We start from the raw sequence: 22,906 nt of genomic DNA, 5'->3' as shown, positions 1-22,906 counted from the left end.
TACTGGATTGCGGATGCTTTCTGCTTTTCCTTGTGTTCTGTTCCTGAAAACCGAGTGCTGTCCGGATGTCATGTATAATGAATTGAGCGGATGATAAGCATAGGCGTGAAACAAACGAAAGAAAGGCGCTAGAATAAAGGCGACGTTCTGCGAGAAGCGGGAGAGCCAGACACGAATATTCACTGACACTTTTTATAGCTAATTAAGCGGAAAAGGACGTGCTTTTCGAAAGAGCTTTCCTTGACATCGCGTGTCGTGCGCGCTGGCATCAGAAAATTGTGTTAAGGTTTAGCCATATTAGAGAACGAAAAAGTTTAGGGGCAACTATTGGATGAGGGAACAGAAGTGATTTGTAAATAATACGAAGCTTAGTTGACTTCAGTTTTCTAGCACGCGAGGAAATCGGAGGAACCCAGCATGTGGAAGGCAATTTTTTGATGTTAGCTCAAAGAAGGGGGCCGAACATAGAAAACTTTATCGCAAAGGCAGAGAAGCAAAACTGATATTGCATAAAGTACAGCGCCAGATATAAGTTATCGGCTACGTACTAGCTCACTATGCATGCAGGTAAAAAAGAAAAGAAACTGTGCGCCTCAATTTTTTTGTTGTTTAGATTTTCTTTCACCAAGCACAACCGGATTAGCTGTGTTTACTCGTGACTTCGGTTAATAAGTGTGCTCAGGAATACGCAAAACCAGATAGTGTCACGAAGCGTCACACAGATAAAGTCCTGAGAGAGAAAAAGACGAAGTACGTAAAATTACTTTTGTACAACAGTCAGCGTGTGGAACACTAGGCCTGTGAATATGCGCGCTCCGACCACTGCCAGGCGAGAAGTAAAGGTAGAAATGCTATTAGATTAATCCCCACAATACAGTATACTGGAGCCCACTGCGATGGAATAGATGTGAGCTGGGCCTACCCTATGCAGTTTTCATTTGTACAGGGGTCAGGAGAGAATACGAAATTTCATCTTCACATAAAAAAAAGAAGAGAAGAGAGCCAGGAAAAGCATTACAAAACGAAAGGCAAGGAAGCGACGGAAAAAGGTAGATTATCCAGGTAGGAAATTCAAAGTGGATCTGTTCGGGGAAATACTATACGAGCGCGAATCCTTTCTCGGGGTTATTACCTGCATAAGAACGCGGAACGAAAGCGTAATGTTGGGGGGATAATGGAACAACGAGCCAAAAGAGACGACGTTGACGTGTATGAGCGCGAGGAGGCAGAGAGCGAGAGAAAGGAAGACGTTCGAGAAATCCTGCTTTTGAGAGAATGCTTCGCACGGAACCGGGAAATCTTAAATCTCGCTGAATAATTTTTCGAGTCCTCTAAGCACGACACCTACAGCTATTCCCGCCAAAAAGGGCTTTAGTGGCGGCCGGGGATTGCTGTAAGGACACGAGTAGTTCGTGGCCATTCACCCCCCCCCCCCCAACCCCCCCGGCCCCCAAACACACACACACTCCGATACCTCGGTCTGCTCGAGCCACAGGTGGTGATAAGACTTCTCCGTGCTCCTCGCTTTGGTTCGCGCGAGACCATACACACTAACAACTCGCGCGCTCGCTGTTGAAATCTCCCATTCGAGGGACAACGGACCGTGAACGGTGCACGTGGGTGCGCTTCTTCCAGTCCAGCTAGGGAACGAAAGAGAGAGAGGAGAGAGAGAGAGAGAGAGAGAGAGAGAGAGAGAGAGAGAGAGAGAGAGAGAGAGAGAGAGAGAGAGAGAGAGAGAGAGAGAGAGAGAGAGAGAGAGAGAGAGAGAGAGAGAGAGAGAGCCATACTGGAAAGAAACAGGGAATAACGGCTTCCGGTCGAGCGTGCCTTGTTGCTCGCCCACCGTTTCTTAATCCTGGCTGCCATAGCGTGCTCGCGTTTTTAGCGGCTATAACGGCATAGTAATAAGCTCGGACGGCCTTCGCTTTACCCTGGAAGCTTATTTCCTTGGTGGGTCTCAGTGCGGTTGTAGCGGCGGCTGTGGCGGCGAGATTGCTGCCCGACGCAGGCCCCATTCTCCGAGAGAGGACCATCACGGTAGATTGCCGCTGTTTCGAGAGACAAAAGCACCTCGCTGCGGTAGTGGTTCTACACCCCTCGAAGTTCCTTGCTTTCAGAATATTTTTTTGCCTCTGTGTGTTTGTTATAATCCATCTTTCTCCTGTGCGGTGAGGACTAGCGGGTGGTGTATATATTGTATATAAGCAGCGGCGTACGTGAATGTATCTTCTTTGAACTAAGTGGTTGTTCCGAAATGAAAAGAAGTTCTTTATTAGAAGGCGGAGATTTTTGCCGCCGTCCATGTATCCAATGACATGCTACTTTGCATAGACGGCCGTGGTTGCTCAGTGGCTATGGTGTTAGGCTGCTGAGCACGAGGTCGCGGGATCGAATCCCGGCCATGGCGGCCGCATTTCGATGGGGGCGAAATGCGAAAACACCCGTGTACTTAGATTTAGGTGCACGTTAAAGAACCCCAGGTGGTCGAAATTTCCGGAGTCCCCCACTACGGCGTGCCTCATAATCAGAAAGTGGTTTTGGCACGTAAAACCCCATAATTTTTTTTTTACTTTGCATAGGGAAGGGTTTACGCGGAGCACGTCGTCCCAACTTCGCTGATGTGGTTAATACAAAACTGGCAAAGGTCAAGTGGGAAACGCTGCAACATCTGCCATACAGCCCAGACCTGTCCCCTCGCGACTTCAACATTTTGGAGCATGTGAAAAAAAAAAAAAAACTGCTCAAAGGAACCAGATTCGTGTCGGACGATAACGTGAAAGGGTCAGTCAGACTTTTTGAAGCAACGACCCAAGGAGTTGCTTCAAATCACGCGACTAGTTAGTCAGTGGGGCGAATGTCTAAATGCTCATGGAGACTACGTTTAAATAAAGTACCCCGTTTGCCATATATTCGCGTTGGCTCACTTTTATTAGACTCGCCTTCGTATATGTTGCAGAACTCCGGCTTTTTATATGTGCTCTATGTTGCGACTATAATTTCGGTGCAATTACAATACACGACCAATGACAGCTGCTCCTGCGTAATACATTGTAACAAAGCACAGCGTCATTGGGATTTTTCCCTGGTCATTGCATATGTACCAATATGTAAACAAGGTTTTTGAATGACAGAGAGAGAGAGAGAGAGAGAGAGAGAGAGAGAGAGAGAGAGAGAGAAAGAGAGAGATGCTAATGAGAGAAAGGCGGGGAGGTTAACAAAGTTTCATTAAAATATTTGTCCTCAACTTGTTCATTTCATGGCATTTACATTTTTAATATCAGCGGCATGCACTGCCTTGCTGGTTTCAAATTGATATAGTTCTGAAGTTAGTGTGATACTTCCTTATTAAATAGACAGAAAACATGTAAGCATTGATATCAGTTATTTCGGGCACAATTTTTGAGATATACTAGTATATTCTTTTATGAAAAAATACACATTTTACTTATCTTGACAATGCGTAGCGTTCAAGAATTGGTTTGCAGTATCTTTGGCAATGGTAGTTCAGTTATTATTTATGTATTTGATTCCTCGACAAATTCTATAAGGAGGAGGTAGACCTGCCACGTGAGCCCCCCTACCCCCCTTCCCCCCGAACGAAATTTCTGGCTACGCCACTGTATGGAACTCTCCCGAATCAACGATAACACCTGTAACGTAGGAAATTTATCCATACCATTAGGATCGACGGTCGCTTACCACGCACGATGCGATCATGATCGCTTAAGTGTTGATTTGCTTTCTGGCCAGACGTTCGCTCAATAAGAAATTACGTTCTTTGTTGACACGCTGTGGTAGTACTTTTGCATCTACACCGTAACTAAACCCGAGCACTCACTCACTCACTCACTCACTCACTCACTCACTCACTCACTCACTCACTCACTCACTCACTCACTCACTCACTCACTCACTCACTCACTCACTCACTCACTCACTCACTCACTCACTCACTCACTCACTCACTCACTCACTCACTCACTCACTCACTCACTCACTCACTCACTCACTCACTCACTCACTCACTCACTCACTCAATCAATCAATCAATCAATCAATCAATCAATCAATCAATCAATCAATCAATCAATCAATCAATCAATCAATTTACTTTCTGCAAGATGCCCCCAAGAAGCGTGTGGCCGAAACAAGCACATATTAAAAGCTAGGAACCTCTTTTGAAGAAAGGAATAAATTTTGTTTTTTGCATTTTATCACAGAAATAATCATTGCTCTATCCTCCATGCTACCATGAAAAAATAAAATGGACTACGATGTGCCATTCACTGTCGTCGAAAACGCATTTAAGAACGAAAGGGTGAGCTCAAGGAACTTCTATCGTAGGCACAGCGTTAAGAACGCTTTCGGGTTACTACAAATGCTAGCGAGTCATTAGTGTTGCGGGTTGTATGATCGTAGCTGACACAGACTAGAGTAGCACGGATCAGCTTTCCTACTTATGAATGCTGCCAAACCAACACTCCCCACTGCCCTTCCGGCAGGATCATGAATAGCCTTAGTAACGAGGCGCTCGTTGCCGCCTCTGCCTCGAGCCTTTGACGACAGGTCATTAAGCCCGAAAGAAAACATGAACACAAGCCTTTTCCGACCAAGATGCCTTCCAAATTACAACGGAAAGGCTTTGTAAGCAATCACCATGTGCGCGCCTTCAATACACAGGCTGCATCGTTAACAGCACAGGCGGTTTGATTTGCCTGCAGCTGAATTAGGATTATTGCCAGAGAGCATTGATTTAAATTGCGTGTAATACAATTTACTAAGTTTAATCAGCTGTATTGTCACACGCCAAGGCACACTGTGTCCACCCAGCGCCATTAACGGGATTTGATCTGAACAGATTTTATGTGAACGATTTGATTTGATTTTCGCTCGATCGATCGATCGATCAATCAATCAATCAATCAATCAATCAATCAATCAATCAATCAATCAATCAATCAATCAATCAATCAATCAATCAATCAATCAATCAATCAATCAATCAATCAATCAATCAATCAATCAATCAATCAATCAATCAATCAATCAATCAATCAATCAATCAATCAATCAGTAAAGTAATCATTTAAATAATAATTAGTGAAGGTTAGATATTATTTATTTACTGGTTCATTAATCACTCGTTTTTTACGTGTTCTGCTGCCAAGTCAATGTATTAGCGAGGTCTTGCTCCAGTGAATCTATATTTATTTATGCCTCTCTTAAAGCACAGCTTTCGTTGCCTGTATTCTTTGCTTTCGCAGTACAGAACTCGTTGTTTGTATGGATATCGTTTGGTTGGGTGTGTTCATTTCCTATCAGCATTTCCCATCAGGTGAATGGCGCTCCGGGCTAACTAATGACGAATGAAAAGAAGTAATTAAATAAATTCGCAGTTCCGGCCGAAAGGCGAAGCACCGATTGTGATAGCAAATTAGTTTATAGCTGTACAAAGTAAGGATAGTAGCTTTATCGACCGTATAAACATGTAAATTTGTAAAGCGTGATACAACGAAGACGTAGAAAGAAACAGACACACAGAGACAGTGCTGTCTTTGTGTGTCTGATTGTTTCTACGTCCTTGCTCAGTCGCGCTTACTCATTCTATCATGCATTCAAACCAACTAGACCGCCAACGTGTTTAACTAATTTAACCAGCTCGGTGTCACGTACACACAGGTAGACATGAACACATCTCGCTCGATGATTCTGGAGTGAGGAATCGCGGCAGCAGCAGGCGAATTCACCTTCATGCATATCTCGCTTATAAAGCGTATACGAAACTATCGGCACTACCCGCCCTCTGCAAACTTCCCAGATCGCTTTGAACATGAGGTCCGCGCGGGCGCGCAATTTTTCTACGTCGCAGATCGCTTTCAAAATACACGAGCACCGGCAACGCGTCCCTACGGCGTCCACCAAAGGCGTCTACTACGGCGTCCGCAATTCGCGTGGCCAACGCCTTAGTAGACGCCGCGGTTGTCTCTACACTGTACCGAGCGGCAGGCGAGGAAGACATTGAGGTACCCTATGGCAGCCACCGGAGAACACCCTTCCTCCCTCACCTGACCCCCCCCCCCCCTGCCTCGCGCGCGATAGGAGAGGGCACAGATCCAGGCCGCGTTCCTCGCTCGCGCACGCGATATTGAACTGCATTCGCCGAGTCACCCTCACACGCTTTCACTCATACGGAACCTCACGGCGACGGCAGAAGTGCGCCTGCAGTGTCCATATAATTGCTATCGCAATAAAATTAAAAGAATTGTTTATGAACTATGGATCCGGCTTCATTACATGGCATCCTCTCTGCGGTGATTTCGTAGCCATTTTCGCGATTGCAGACCAGTTTTAAAGAATGGAAAAGAATGACAAGGAATGCGCAAAACAACTGCATCTTCTCAATGCATCGGCATTTGCTTAGCGCTCATCAAAGTGTCCGTCTAATAAGAAAATCATTCTACGTAAGGTTTTGTGCTTATAGGGGCGTTGTGGAACTTGATAGACGACTAAAAGTGGCACTTTTTCACGTTCGCAGTCCGCCAGAATAATATGCCCCACAACCAAGATTTCTACTCACCATCTTGAGCGTGCGGTTCCTTAGAAGCATTGCTGCTACTCGATCACTATAGTAAGACATGTCAGTGCAATAAATTTTTATGGGTGAACTGGAAGATTTACTCAATTTTATTGTGCTGTGCTTTAAAAAAAAAGCGACGTATAGGTTACACGCACACAGGAAAGAACAACAATGAAAAGACGGAATAATGAACGAAAAATGTGATGAAAAATAGCCAAACATTCGAAGTTGTGTGATTAATCGGCGCACTGTGGGTACGAGGACGAGCAACTGAAGCATAGCGTCTTGTTGGAGTTGTACAACCGCTCCGTCAAGCCTCGAGGTTACGCCATTCCGTCTTACATTTACTCAGCTCTTACATTCAGATTCAGATTCAGATTTATTGGTTCCAAAAAAAGAAGTAATTACAGGACAAATATACAGACGAGGGTCCCAAAGTGAAAGAACTCTAGTGGGACCCTCGGTTAATAATAGCTAATAATAATAATAATAATAGTTAATAATAGCCGGAAACAACGATCAAGTCGTATGAACAAATGAAGCTACGTTCTAAAGGCTGGATAAATTGATTGTTAACAGAAATATCTCCTCTCACCGTGCAAAGAAATTTAAGTTGCAGAGAATAGAATGAAGTAAGCTTGAAGCGAAGTGGCAGCTACGGAGGCATAAAAAATGGCGCGCCGACGCCACCTAGCGTGTATTTCTTGTTCACGTGGGGGGCAGGACCGGGTTGCAGGAAATAAATAAAAGTTCACGCGGGAGGCAGGACCGATTGCATTATCCGCCCTTCACGACGGTTTCGAGAAAGAAAAAAAATAACGAAGGCCGCTGCTGTCAGTGAGAAGCCTGATAAACAATGGGATCCCGAGGGAAGAAAGGAGAGAGCGCGATTGAGAGAGAGAGAGAGAGAGTAACAGAGAGAAAGTGAATAAGAAAAGGCTCTGTAAGGGGCTTGACAATGAACCTGGAGATCAACGTCAAGCTGTCAGGACTGGGTTATACCCGCGGTCTCGCCTCCTGCGCGCTTTGCCCATCCATCACGTTTGATACGGCCTCCCGACTTGGGCTATCTTCGTGCGTTCCACTTCTTTAGTTCCTTCTCTCTTTTTCTCGCATTTTGTTCTACATATAGTCTACAGCTTGTACACGGTGTCGATCAACGGCTGTTTACGTATGTTTTCCGCCAGTCACGGGAAAGCCTTTCAACTGGACCGAAAAAGGCGTTCTTGGCTGATGCCAGTATAGACAAGTGCCTAGAACAGAAGTGGAAACCAGGAAGAAAAAGAGTTCACATCACAAGATGCTGCTCGTCGGACGGAAGGTACCTCTGACGGCCACAATTTGAGCTCTTGTCTTGAATTTGCGTTGTGTTCTGCATTGAGTTGTACACTGAAGAGATTCGAAATAAAAAAGAATGGGTATCAGTTTGGGCAGCGCCAAACAGGCAACAAGGATTGCGCGAGTGAAGCTGGTCAACTCTAGCTCAACTTTTATAAAGTAAGAAAAAGAGTGTCAATTTAGTTGCTCCAAAAGTAAGTTCACATGAAAGCCAGTAGTCATTTTGTAGGAGAAAAACAAAAGTAAACACATACTGGACCGGCTGCTTACGAAAGTGACGGGTCACTGACGACGTCTACCAGGCTTTCTTTCTTGAATGCATGATTTCGGTACTTCCGAGTTTGACTAGTCCTCGCGCCCGCCAGAGCAGGCCAAGTGATCAATTTTTATTACTGTCTGAACGAGTTAAATGGACGTGTATGCTGAATGACTAAAAATACAGATTTGTACATGCACATGTTTGGTTGCTTAGTGGCTATGGTGTTGGGCTGCTAAGCCCGAGGTCGCGGGATCGAATCCCGGCAACGACGGCCGCATCTCGACGGGGGTGAAATGCGAAAACACCCGTGTACGTTAGGTGCACGTTAAAGAACTCCAGGTGTTCCAAATTTCCAGAGACCCCCCACTACGGTGTGCCTCATAATGAGATCGTGGTTTTGGTACGTAAAAAAAAGAGGCGGTGAATTGATTTTCATCGCTGTGTGATTTCATTTAGTTCAGTCAATTTACCCCCAAAGATTACAGATTTACTGAACTGTGTAAGAAACAATAAAATATATTTAATTGTTTGTGCCTGTTAGCCCTTCAAAAGTATGTAAACCGATGTTTTCGTAGGCGCCTTTAATTTGGCGGCTGCCTATAACATAGTTATAAAAGGTTTCGTTCGCTTGCACCCTTGTCTTTCTATTTGTTTCTTCTTTTGATGTGTGGCCCTTTATGCCACACTATATTTTTTTTTTATTTTTACGCTGGACTTTATTGACATCGAATGAGTTTTATTTCAGCGTAGATTTAATTTCTACTTTTGTTACCAGTGCAAAATCTTTGGTAACGAAGCAAAGTGCATGTGATTTAATTAAATTTTTGTAATGCGCGCTATGCCATCATGCTAATGAAATAGAAATGTCGGTAAAGTCGAATCGCAAGACTCGATGAGCAAAGTTCCAAGCTTTTAACGACTGAGTGCAGAGCAAGTTGACAGGCTTTCATGTTACTGGTATTTGTGTTGTACTGTTCGTTCAGACTTCTGTCCAGGTTTGCGCGCTTGACTTTCGGCAACATGAATTTTACCGTCCGGTAACGCTGTAGAAGAAACGAAAATTACAGGGCGCACTTAAGGGAGTCTTTAAGTGCCACCCGTGGTTTAGCTATTTATAACAGCGGGGAGGGCATTGATTTCAAAGCGGCATCCTTACGACCATAAGATGTACGTTTCCTCTCGATATTGTTTCTTTATTTCATTTTACTGTTAGATTTGGTTCGACGAGAGGACGCACACATCTGCAGCTGAAAGTATTCCATATGGCTACCTTTATGAAGCGACTATTTTGCGCAAACTAAATACGTTTTGCCTTTTCTGTTAGATTATATAACTGAATTTCACACTGAACAGCAAAGAAAGCCTCCCTTTAATATAGAGAGTGAAATGTAGAAACAAGGAAGTCCAGAGAGGCTAACCAGCCGAAAGAAGTAGAAGAAGAAGAAGAAGAAGAAGAAGAAGAAGAAGAAGAAGAAGAAGAAGAAGAAGAAGAAGAAGAAGACGACGACGATGACGAAGGAGGAGGAGGAATAAACTTTTATTGTAGAACCAGCACTTTATGATGGCCGGGCCTAAGCTTCCCACGAAGGGACGTCGAGGGCTTGCCTCGCCGCCGCCTCGCGGGCGTGCTGGGTCGCCCAGGTTTGGTCGTCGAGGGCGGAGCTCCGCAGAGCCTCATGCAACTTCGACGAGAGAGTCGTGGTGTTAGTCTGGGTGTACTGTGCTGGGCACTCCCATAGCATATGCGGAAGTGTAGCCGGGTGAATTCCACAGCACCGGCAGTTGGGGGTAGTGTAGACGTCCGGAAATATAAGGTTGAGGCGGGCGGGTGAAGGGTACGTGTTTGTTTGTAGTAGACGCAGGGTGGTAGCCTGCGCCCGGCTGAACTTTGGGTGAGGCGGGGGGAAGAGTCGGCGACTGAGGTAAAATGCCTTAACGAGATCGTTAGAAGTTGTCATACTGTCCCTGGTGCCCAACTCATCTCCAGTGACTCCGGCGCGGTTGACTAGGCCTCGCGCAATGGAGTGGGTGACCTCGTTGAGATTGGGGAGGTGTGGGTGGACAGGGCCGGCATGGGCCGGGATCCATGTTAGGGAGATTATGCTGTCTTTAGAGTGTGGTGCCTGGCAGAGGATGCGAAGAGCTTGGGGAGAAATACGGCCTTTGCTGAAGTTAGTAACGGCTGAGCGAGAGTCACACACTATGGTGTGACAGGTGGGATCTAAAGTGGCCAGGGCGATGGCCACTTCTTCAGCCGTCTCCGCAGTGGGGGTAGTGACGCTGCAGGCGTGGTGTAGGACTCCATCGCGTGTGGCGACGGCCACAAATCGTGTGCCATGGGAGTATTGGGCTGCATCAACAAATGTGACGCCAGGTACGTGGGCAAGGGCTTTTATGATAGCTCCGGCCCGAGCTTGGCGCCGGGCCCTGTTATATTCAGGGTGCATATTTCTAGGGATAGGGTCTATGTAGATCCAGCTACGGATGTCGTTCGGGATCGGTTGTTTGGGGCCCTGTTGCTGATGGTAGGTGAAGCCAAGCGTGGACAGAATAAAGCGCCCCGTTTCAGTAAGGGTGAGCCGTTCAAGCTGAGAGCGTTGTTGGGCTTCAATGAGTTCGGAAACGTTGTTGTGAACTCCCAGTTGGTTGAAGAGTTCAGTGCTGGTGCAATGTGGGAGACCAAGTGCTTGCTTGTAGACCCCTCGTATGAGGGTGTCGAGCTTGTTTTGCTCAGCCCGGTACCAGTTGAGGTACGCAGCAACGTAGGTAATGTGGCATATGACAAAGGATTGGACGAGTCGGAGAAGGCTTTCTTCTTTGAGTCCTCCGCGTCGGTTAGATATACGTTTAAGAAGTCGTAGGGTATATTGAGATTGGGCACAGATCTTGTTGAGAGCCAAGACGAAGAAGAAGAAACTTTATTAACTTTATTTTTGTTCTTTCTTTATTTTTATTAACTTTATTTTTTATTATTATTAGTTTTATTATTATTATTATTAGCTTATTATTATTAGTATTATTAGTTTTAACTTTTTTTATGAACTTTATTTTTGTTCATTTCCTCCAGTTAGCTTTACCAATTTTAGTCTTTTAATAAAGATAGCCTAATTTCACCCAAATCTTGGCCAATCCTCCACAGTGGGTGTGCGCCACCGCATAAGGAATACCATACCATACCATACCAAAAAGAATGGTCCTGCAGTTTTTTGTTGTGGTGGCCTCAGGTGGCGGCTCGAAGTCTTTGGACTCGGGTGGCATCTTCGGCTTGCCGGACGGCCCAGAGCTGGTCTTTCAACTCCGAACTTTTGAGAGCCGCCTTCCAGTGACGCCGATGCCAACAGAGAAGGTCCCCGGCAGCTCCCGCAGCCGGGGCGGCGTCGGGAAGAAGCGAGCTCGAGGCTTCCTGTACGCTGGTAATGGCCGCCGTTATGGACGCGTCGCGAATGGAGGTGGTTTCAGTAACGTTGTTTGTGCCACATTCCCAGAGCATGTGTCGCAGCGTTGCTCTCTGTCCACACGCTTTATACACATCGGTTGGGCATAATCCTGGGTAACAGTGGTGTAAGACGGTCGGGCTAAGGTAGATCTGTGTTTGTAGTAAGCGTAAGCTTACGGCCTTTTTTGTTTAATTTACCGTGTGGTGTCGGGAATGATCGTCTTTCGAGTGTTGGGTGTGGTCTATGAACGTGGCCAGGCGACCGCTCCACGCCCATTGTGATTCCTGCTGCTGCATTTATGTCGTAGTGTCCCGATCCGCCCGATCCGGAAGATCCGATGCCCCACTCTAGGGGGCTACCCATAAAGCTCATAAAGTAAATTTCAGAAGCGTGCCACAAAGCTACCCGCTTTGCTGCCTGTAGAGGCTGCACTGCCTCATGCCACACGTTCTTGAGGTTGAGCCAACTTCAAAGGATAGCAATAAAAAGTTAATCCTTTTAAAGATAAATGTTTACTAGAGGACAATAAATCATACACTAAGTAATGCTAAAATAAGAAGTTATAATTGACAAGGAATAATAATAATAATAATAATAATAATAATAATAATAATAATAATAATAATAATAATAATAATAATAATAATAATAATAATAATTTCTTTTCAATACATATACACACTTGTCAGGGAAGGGAAAGTGAAAAAAAAATTATGGGGTTTTACGTGCCAAAACCACTTTCTGCTTATGAGGCACGCCGTAGTGGGGGACTCCGGAAATTTCGACTACCTGGGGTTCTTTAACGTGCACCTAAATCTAAGCACACGGGTGTTTTCGCATTTCGCCCCCATCGAAATGCGGCCGCCGTGGCCGGGATTCGATCCCGCGACCTCGTGCTCAGCAGCCCAACACCATAGCCACTGAGCAACCACGGCGGGTAGGGAAAGTGAGGAGCAAGCTATCGACTACTACCGAAAGGGTCGCAACGCCTGCCTACTCTTCAGGAAGAAGGAGACAGAAACACATAAATTGAACATAGGAAGAAGGGGAGGAAGGAGGAAAGAAAGAGCAAGATGACAAATCTCAAAGAATAAAGCAGAACACATATAGTACAGATCACGCACAGTAGGGCCCGTAACTGCAAGTCACGCTTCTAAAGAATGTTAAAATAGAAGAAACAGGGTCTGAGGTCTTGTCATTTGACAATAAAAATAAACTACAAATGGCAACCTAAGTTAGTTACTTCTAGATAAGTAAGGAAAGCGCGCTGAGCCAGACTGCATCGAAACGCGCAACCACTATTCTACAAACATTCGTCTATGCAGGTGCTACTTGAAGACCGTCCCCACTGCTCGTCAGCCCACAAGGTTATGAAGACAGTTTTTTTATCCTTCGCTCTCTCACCTATCGCATCCCCTCGCCCCTGCCCCAGTACAGGGTAGCCAACCGGAGATAATCTCTGGTTAACCTCCCTGTCTTTTCTTTGCTTTTCTCTCTCTCTGTCTTTCTTGAGGGAGACTGGCCTATGTGAACGCCTTTGACTCGCTCAGGCCTTCCGCATGCGTGCGCGAACTCACAGCGGCTTCCCCCCCCCCCCCCCCCCTCGCTCCTTCTATCTATATCTTATCTTTCTATTCCCTCTTTGTAGTTTGTCAAGTGTCGTACACCGCAGGCCAAGAAGGTGATAGCCTCTCACTAGCGACGTGCGCTGCGCAATGAGAGCGGGACACTCCAATATCCGACGCTGAAGTGTCTCGCAGAGACTGCAAGACGTAAACGATTGACTGGCAACACGTCTTTGTCGGTATAAACGTTCGCACACGTTCACACAGCCAACCCTTAGCTTGAGTAGTTGTGATCTAGCACGATGAGGCAAACGTCGACCTCGAACACGAGGCGGGAGCGTTCCATTTGCGACGCGATGGTCTGGATGCTGCTTAAGTAGGTGGTGACGAATCGGAAGAGAGTGTAATCATCATTGCATATACGAATAAAGACGACGACAACAACAACGACAACGACAGCAATATAAAATATTCTTTTTTGCTGCTGTTTGACTGCGCGTCTGCGAAACTGCTATTGTCGCGAAGCCATTCTGTAAATTTAAGTAATGCAGTCAACAATTACTCCTCTTCTGAGAAGACACTCAATAAAAATGAGAAAGCGCCAGCGAATTAAAGATAGCTTACAACCAAAGCCAACACTGAGTTGTATTATTGCATGGACGAACATATAGGGAGAGAGAGAGAATGAAGGACAGGTGAACTAGCTAGGTTTGGCCCAGTTTGCTACCCTACACGTGGGGACAGGATTGGGGAGTGAAAACAGACAGACAGACAGACAGACAGACAGACAGACAGACAGACAGACAGACAGACAGACAGACAAACAGACAAACAGATAGACAGATAGATAGATAGATAGATAGATAGATAGATAGATAGATAGATAGATAGATAGATAGATAGATAGATAGATAGATAGATAGATAGATAGATAGATAGATAGATAGATAGATAGATAGATAGATAGAGATGAGGAGTCGACATTATTCACACGCAATAAGTAAGGAGCAGCGTATATAGAGTATCCCGCATGACTTGAGCTAAACATGAAAAAATATGTAAATGCCAGGTAGCGGGACAGAACCAAGGTAATGTTATTTGTCTTCGCTTGGAGATACTCAAGATTATTGTTGCATTCCGCTCAATTACATAATCAGTTTTCATTAACAAACGTTTCAATTATTTTAACTACATGAAAAGCCTCAATGACAAAATTGTAGAGCAACATGAAAAACTCCCGATACAGTTTTCTTTAGCTCAGTACGTGCTACATAAGAATGCACGTTTTCCCAAGCGTGAAAGATGCCCGTGAATATACGAAAAACTGCCGCATGACTGGCCTCTCGAGGCACTCTGCTTGCATTCGCGGGTTTCTCTCATACTTGAAAAAACCCTCGCATGCTTGAAAAAACACAGTGCAGGCTTCCCTGTGAACCCTCTGCGCCATCTAGTGCTGGCGCCGCAAAGTCTCTGGAATGCATGGCGCGCCGGTGCAGGCGCTGATAAACGCATCATGCGGCGGCCAGGCTCCCCTCCCGCGCTTTTATTCTGGACACGCTGTGCTATCTGGTGGCGCTGCCGAGAAGTTCGCGCGTGGCCTCCGAGACGAGAGGCGTGGAGCGCTTGCGTGCGCGAACACTGATAATTGTTCCCTGTCGGGCCGCACACCCAGTGGCACCTATCCAACGACCCAAGTTGGCAAGACGTGGCACTGAAGAGCGGCACGTACCCAGTGCATTCATGGCGCAGCTCGTTAAAGTGTTGCCGTGAAAGACGTTCGTTGGAAAGTGGCATATATCCAGTGCATTCGTGGCGCAGCGTTCTGAAGCGTCGGGATGGTCCTCAAGGAAACCGTGGGTAATGGGTCAAAAATGCAGGCGGGCTCCTATCTCCCGGCGCTGCAGGTCATGCACACTGGAAGGGGCACTGGAAGGGCCACAACGTCTGCCGACTCTCGGGAAGAAGGGATAGAAGCAGTGAAGTGGAAGATAGAAAGGAGGGAAGAAAAGATGAAGGAAATGACAAGATGGCGGATCACAAGTAAAAGAGTGAAAAGGAATTGAGTGCATACGGCAACGGAACCGAAAAAAAAAAGCGTTGAAGATCGCACTATTTAGGGGATGATAACGGTGTTAGGTGCACCCAATGTGCCTTCGATGCACTCAGGACCCCCAACAATTTATTAGCGTCTTGGCAATGTAGGCGGCCAAACGCGCGTAGCGTCACCTAACGCCAGAAGAGCTTAAACAGTGACTTGCGCAACATACATAAGATAAACAGGCACATTTATCATAAAGCCTGTTACGCAGGTAACATCAAGCATGTTACATAATAGCATTTGCGCCAATGCACGTCTTCTGGTAATGTTCCTGAGTGCTTGATGCATAAACTTCAGATGCTGATGAGGTACCAGAATTTGTATGCTTATTTATTAGAGCGGCGTTTTAGTAAAAGGTTGTGCTTTTCTGGGGGCCTTGTTGAAGGGCCGCAAACACAAAGCGCTCAAAGCAAGGAAATTTATATGGCGCCTCAAAAGCGTGTGACTGAACTTTCGGCTTCTCGGAAGACCTGATTGTCGGTTACGAGTTTGCTTCACGTGTATTTACGCAGTTTGTAATCTTCCGGTTATTGTCTAGTTACCCCGTCTACTAGCCACGCGTTTTCTTTTTCTTTTTTATTGGTTTGCCAAGTGGAGCTAGCTTAACTATGCTTTGATCAAAATGAAGTTTGTTTTTCTTTGAAAGAAAGTATGCGTCTGCTTTGATACCCGTGTCTTGATACCCGTGTCTTAGGGCTTTGCGTAACCTCAGACATATCTGCTGGACCGAAAAGAGGTGCTCTCGTCCTGCTCGCGCATCGCCACTAAATACCATATTAGCCTTTCCCTCTCTATCCCTTTTACGATACTCACCTAATTAAAATTCTTGGTGGCATGAAAGCGGCCTTTAACTACTGTGGTCATCAAAATCACAAAGCTTGCTCACGACGCGCAGTTCTCGCGCAGCGCAAGCTGTCGCTATCATTGCTCGAGCACGCGTCGACCATGGAGAGAGAAAAAGAAAAGAACTCGATGATAGACGCTGTCCCGGAAACGAGGAATCGATGTTTGGGTTGCCCACACCGAGCGTGCTAGTCCCACGTGCAATCTTGCAGTGTAAATAGCTTTTCTTTCTGTTTTATTTCTCTCCCCTCATAGGAAAGCCTTTCTATATTCACTGAAGCCTCAAGTATTCCAGTTCACTGTAGCCGAACTCTCTTCTGAGACAGCACTAGAGACTTTCGCCTTTTTCCCCCTTCTCGTCTGCCGTTTCTCGCTCGCCAACCACTGTGCTGCCACTGCAGTATTTGTTCATTTCGGCAGATTATTCGGCTGCTCAGGAATTGCTGACGCCGCCTCTCCCCCCTGAATCCTTTGCCCACCCACACCTTTTCTTTTCTCTCTTTCTTTTCCCGCTTCGTTCTGGAACACGCGGCGGTTCATCGCACCTCCTCGCTCTGGCCTCCTTGCTTTTATTGATTTATGATCGCGGTATTGAGCGCGAACTGGGTCAAGATGTGCTTCCAAGCCGTACCACCGCGGCCCGTGTATACTACAGTTCTCCGGCGTTGGCCTGCAGAAGCGTCGAAGAGGGAAAACCCCTTCTCCGCACTCCACTTGGTCCGAAATTCGGCAACGGCTGCCGGTGGCTTCTGAATCCTAAGCAGGCAAGTATCTCGTAGTATACTGCATCGCTTCTTCTTCTTCCTTCTTCTTGTTTAGCAGAAACTCGGACATCGTCTTGTCGCCCCACAAATATAAGCACTCGCTTGGTCGCTATCGGGTAAAGTTGTTTCTTTCCCCGAAAAGAATACGAACAAAAGTATACCGTTAAACAACGATAACGCGTGCCCAAAGCTTTATGGCAGAATGCTGGGGGCAATGAATGCCAGAAAAGGAGGGTAAGGAGGAGGAGGAGGAGAGGGACGACAGGATCACCGTGAAACAAAAACGACAAGGACGTCAAAAAGCAACCTTCACAAAACCAACGAACAAACAACAACAACAACAAAAAGAAAAAAAAAACGGACAGGGAAAGAAGGCATCGCCAAACAGAGCTCCAGCGGCAAGCCTTGGGTAGTGGTCATAACTCACGCTCGACTGCCAGACGTGCAGGGTCTTTGATGTTCGCGTGGCAAAAGCAAACTGAGAGCGCGCGGCGGCTCAAGTTGGGACGTGTTTATTAAATTTGCGTCCACATCGTCGTGCTCAAGATGAATGTGACAGTGCGATGAATGGCGAGCTGTAACAGTCCGTCTAGAGGAGTGAAAGAAGAAATAAAGATGGCTGAATGAACCATTCGGGACAGAGGGGGTGTTCCCCAAGAAGGATGACACATGAGGCAGCCGCTGAGGGACAGCATTAACGCTGACAGCTATAGCGCGAGAACGTGAAAACACTGTAAACCATCGCATCCGAGGCAAACAAGAACAGGCTAATGTCGGCTAAAGACGCTGTTGTGGAAAAAAAAATACATTCCATAATTTTTTATTTTTTATTTCGTTTCAGCGAAAATAGTGACATGTTATTACTCACTAATACATACCGATAAGGTTATACTTGTCCCATTTGGATACTAAGCTGAAGAGTTATGTCCCGGTTAAGCAAACTTATCGCTTCTGAAATTCGTGCAAAGGCTACGTCGTTCTGATAGTCTCTTTACTAGTTGTTGATTCTCAATGTTTCCTACGTGGCTGTGACTATATATGATTACACTGTCAATACGATAATGAACCCGTTTATTCGCAGAATTCTCATAAATACGATAGAAATGCATAATGACAGTGATTTCTTTGTGTTCTAATCTACGGGCCTTATGCAACACGTTACGCTCTGGCATATTCTTCTAAATCTTGTCTGAATATTGAACATTACCTTGGAGTTTCGTGCGAAGGTGACAAAATAAATATCCGGCTGCGCTTGGCACTTTTGCAAGTGAAAGCATTCGGCTCTCGAGCTGCTGTTGCCCGTGTAGACGAGTGCATAATCATGGAGCGCATCATAGGAAATACACACACAAAAAAGAATTTGATGTATGAGCCCCCCGAAGTTAGTTCGACGATGACGCGACTCCCGGTATACTTTATACCAAATATTTCACGTAGTTCTGCAGTTCTTAATGAATTATCAAAAAAAAGGGGGGGGGGGGGGACAGCAACCACTAAGCTGACTTCAGCGATCCCTCAGGCTCTGAACTCGTTTACGAGGCTCTCTCGGCAGACGGTCGCTATTTTGCCATCTCGCTCACTTGCTCCTCAAATAACAGCACTATTTTCCCAACAACTACTTCATTGCACTCCTCACAATGTCGACATTGTCAACTAGGTATTGCTCAGCGTGTCCTCCGAAGTAGGTCCGCAGATGCCACCACGCTATGAGTTGGAGTGGCGCACAACACCACGCACAAGTTTTCAAGTCTAAGATGAGCGATATCGCTGTGGGTAGCGCGTCCGGTTTCCAACAGCACATTGTCGTAAGGGCGTCAGTTGAATCCCCACTGGTTGTGGTCAACGAAGCTTTGTTTTTCTAGGCCTTAAGTTGAGGATGAAGCTCAGGTTTATGATATAGCCTAACGACAAAGACGGAAAGGAAAGGACAGAAGGAGACAGCCAAACAAGTTCGGAGTTTCTAATTTTAACTGCTGCCGCAGTCATCATCATCAGCCTACTTTATGTCCACTGCAGGACGAAGTCCTCTCCCTGCGATCTGCAATTACCCCTGTCCTGCGCCAACCGATTCCAACATGCGCCTGCAAATTTCTTAATTTCATCACCCCACGTAGTCTTCTGTCGTCCTCGATTGCGCTTCCCTTCCTTTAGCACCCATTCTGTAACCCTAATTGTCCAACGTTTATCTAATCTTCGCATTACGTGACCTGCCCAGCTCCATTCTTTTCGCTTAATGTCAGTTAGAGTATTAGTTATGACCGTTTGCTTTCTGATCCACGCCGCTCTCTTCCTGTCTTTTAACGTAACGCCTAACATTCTTCGTTCCATCACTCTTTGCGCGGTCTTTAACTTGTTTTCTAGCTACTTTGTAAGACTCCAAGTTTCTGCCCCATATGTTCGCACCGGTAGAATTCACTGATAGTACACCTTTCTTTTCAATGATAATGGTAAGCTTCCAGTCAGGATCTGACAATGTCTACCGCATGCGCTCCAACCCATTTTATTTTTCTGTAAATTTCGTTCTCATGATCAGGGTCCCCTGTGAGTAATTGACGTAGATAAACGTACTCCTTCACAGACTCTAGAGGCTGACTGGCGACCCTGAACTCTTATTCCCTTGCCCGGCTATTGATAATTACCTTTGTCTTCTACATGATAATCTTCAACCCAACTCTTATACTCTCTCTGTTAAAGTCCTCAACCATTTGTTGTAACTCGTCCCCACTGTTGCTGAACAGGACAATGTCATCTGCAAATTGAAGGTTGCTGAGATATTCGCCCTTGATTCTCACTGCTATGCCTTCCCAGTTTTAATACTTGTTCCAAGCACGCAGTGAATAGCACTGGAAAAATTGTGTCTCCTTGTCTGACCCCCTTTTTTATATATATTTCTTCTTTTTTTGTGGGGTATTAAGGTAGCTGTGGAATCTGCAGATATTTTCCAAGACATTTACGTAAGCGTCCTGTTCTCCTTGATTACGTGATGCCTCATGACTGCTGGTATCTCTACTCAATCATATGCCTTTTCGTAATCTATGCAAGCCGTATAGAGAGGCTGATTGTACTTTGTGTTGCCCTTTTTCTATTGGAGATTATCTTGGTGAATATTTTATATATCACTGGAAGCAGGCTAATGGCTCTAAAATTTTTAAATACTTTAACTTCTCAATTTCTGTTGATTAGTATAATGTTGGCATTCTTCTAGTTCTCTGGGACCCTTGAAGTCGACAAACAGTTCGTATAAAGGGCTGCCAGTTCTACAAGTATTATGTCTCCTCCATCTTTGATTAAATCGACTATTATTCCATCTCCTGCCGCCTTTCCCTGTTTCATGTCTTGCAAGGTCCTTTTAACGTCATCGCTAGGTATAGAAGGAGCCTCTGTAACTTGTTCATGACTACTTCGAATGGAGGTGTCGTTGTTGCTCTGCGTGCTGTACAGGTCAGTATAGAATTCTTGCGCTGCTATTACTATATCTTCGAGAATGCTGATGATATTACCCTGCTTATCTTTCAGTGGACACATCTTGGTTTGTCCTAAGGCAAGTTCTCTCCTCACTTATTTCATGATGCCTCCATTTTTTACTGCTTCCTCAGTCTTTCTCACGTTATGATTTCGAATGTGCCGTATTTTCTCCTTGTTGATCAGTATTGACAGTTCTGCGAATTCGATCTGATATTTTGAGTTGGACACTTTCATTCTTTGTCGTTTCTTTATTGAGTCCTTTGCTACTTGGGGAGCTAACTGATTGCCTCAGTGCCTTGCCTCCCATTTCGATTGCTGCTTCTGAAGCCAGCCTAGTTACGGCTTCATTCATTACCTCTATGTCACCTTCATCTCTCTGTTCTAACGCTGCATATTTGTTTGCAAGTACCAGCCTGAATTGGTCTGCTTTTACCCTTACTACGTCTATGTTGGCCTGTTTCTTCCTGATCAATTTTACACTTTCTCTCTTCAAATTGAGGTGAATTCTAGCCCTCACTAAACTATGATCACTGCACTTTACCCTACCTAACACTTCTACATTCTGCACCATGCTGGGATCGGCAGAAAGTATGAAATGAATTTCATTTCTTGTTTCAGCATTGAAGTTTTTCCAGGTCCACTTCCTGTTCCTGTGATTCCTGACGAAGCTGTTCATTATTCGCAGCTTATTCCTTTCCGCGAATTCTACCAACATCTCTCCTCGAATGTTCCTAGAATCGATGCCGTAGTTGCCAATTGATTGTTCACCAACCTGCTTTTTCCCTACTTTTGCATTGAAATCGCCCTTTACTACAGTATGCTGAGTTTGCACTTTTCTCATCGATAATTCAACATCTACATGAAACTGATATATTTCGTCATCATCATCACTGGAGGTTGGAGCGTAGGTTCTTACTACTTTTCTTCTATACGTATGACGAAGTTTTATTACGACTACTGCTATCTTCTCATTAAGGCTGTAGAATTCGTCAATGTTGCCCGCTATGTCCTTATGGATAAAAAATCCTACTTCGTACTGCTTCTTATCTGGAAGTCCTCTATAGTAGAGGACGTGGCCATTTATCAGCCCTGTATGAGCCTCACCAGTTCTTCTAACCTCACTGCGGCCACTGGTATCGCGAACAATGTCTGAACGTTCAAAGAGTCATGCTAGGCTAGGTGCACTCTAGAGAGTTCGGGTGTTAAACGTTGTCAGGGTCAGTTGCCATTGGCTGCCTGTCCGAGTACAGAGATTCTTAGCACCCTCTGCTGCGTTATAGGTCTGACCGCTGCCTTGGTCAGGTGCTCCGCAGCAGCTGAGGACTAAGGGCCATTGGTTAATAGAATGAGACATTTGAGAGTGAGTGGCCGAATACTGCACCAGGGAGGCTAATTCCTGTTCTGGTGAGGCAGTGTCTTTTGTTGAAGCTTAGTGGGTCTTCCTAATTTGGTTGTACCTGGATTATTTATTTATTTATTTATTTATTTATTTACTTATTTATTGGAAGTACCTTACAGGCCCGTAGGGCATTGTGTAAGGGAGGGCGAAAAATTCCAACAGTGCATACCCAACCAAAGGAAAGAAAGTACAATATATGGTAAATAAAATTTGTGCGCATAATAGCAGTAAAGAAGGGACTAAGCAATGCGGAAATATTGAGAAGAAATATGGTACATAGTTTAAAAGCACAAGATAACATAAAAAGCGCATGGCGCATGAATAAGTGCGCAATTCATGAAGGGTGATATTGCAAACGTAAAAGAACAAAACCAAGAAAATTAGAAGAAAAATGCATCGGCGTTCCAGTTGTGTGCTTCAGTGCATGAAACTACGCTTTCTTAACAAATTAATTGGAACGCCAATGCATTTCTCCGCAAAGTTCGGGAATTTATATCTCGAAACTGGTGTCAGCCTGAGACTTCGTTCCAAGTGGATCCGCCTTGCGAACTCCACAGCTATAATTTGTAAATTGTAATGTTGGCATAATATAATTAGTTAAAACTTAATTTCAAATTTTTATAAATTATTCGATTTTGCATCTCAATTTATTGTGCAGGTATTGTTCGCCGCTTCGAGCAGACCATCTCATGAACTAGTATTGTGGTATCTGCCACAGGCAGCTTTTAAAGTTTTTTGATAGTGTTCGCTGAAACACCCTGTATTTTCGGCGAGCTTCAACAGCACTTGAAATGTGTGTGGAAAAGGTTTCAGCGCTTACCGAGAATCCACAAGCCGCGTGTGCATGAAGGTGCACCCGTCAGCTTACTGTCGCGTCGGCCTGCCCCTGACATCCAATAAGTCCTTTCAGAACGAGGCGGAATTGCTACGCCCTCGTCTGTTGCGCCGCCGGACGTCGAGTCATCGGGCGTGTGAAGGGGGCATGGGCATATGCATATACCGAAAAATACACCGAAACTTTCGCTGACGGGCAAATCCTAAGAGTGATGGGACTGGCCACCAGAACACCAGAAAAATATGGTTCTGAGCCGCGCGTTAACCAGGCGACCTTGGAAACGGCCTTTATATATGATTGGACAGTGCTTGTACGATGCCTCCTTT

At 45.4% G+C, this 22,906-nt stretch overlaps 1 protein-coding gene and 1 long non-coding RNA gene across 3 annotated transcripts in view; one reads left to right on the top strand and one right to left on the bottom strand.

The window, feature by feature from the left end:
• Positions 1-8,031, top strand: part of LOC129385091 (uncharacterized) — a 73,456-nt gene extending 65,425 nt beyond the window's left edge. The window contains exon 3 of the long non-coding RNA XR_008612650.2: positions 7,765-8,031. This is a non-coding gene — a long non-coding RNA (uncharacterized lncRNA). The remainder of the gene's footprint in view (positions 1-7,764) is intronic.
• Positions 1-22,906, bottom strand: part of LOC126531328 (neuronal acetylcholine receptor subunit alpha-10-like) — a 354,454-nt gene that overhangs the window by 157,701 nt on the left and 173,847 nt on the right. The gene's annotated exons all lie outside the window — the stretch shown is intronic.

This window comes from Dermacentor andersoni, chromosome 5, assembly GCF_023375885.2.
Source record: "Dermacentor andersoni chromosome 5, qqDerAnde1_hic_scaffold, whole genome shotgun sequence".
NCBI lineage: Eukaryota > Metazoa > Arthropoda > Arachnida > Ixodida > Ixodidae > Dermacentor > Dermacentor andersoni.
Note: the sequence above shows the minus strand (reverse complement) of the source record. Positions and strands in the feature narration are given on the sequence as shown.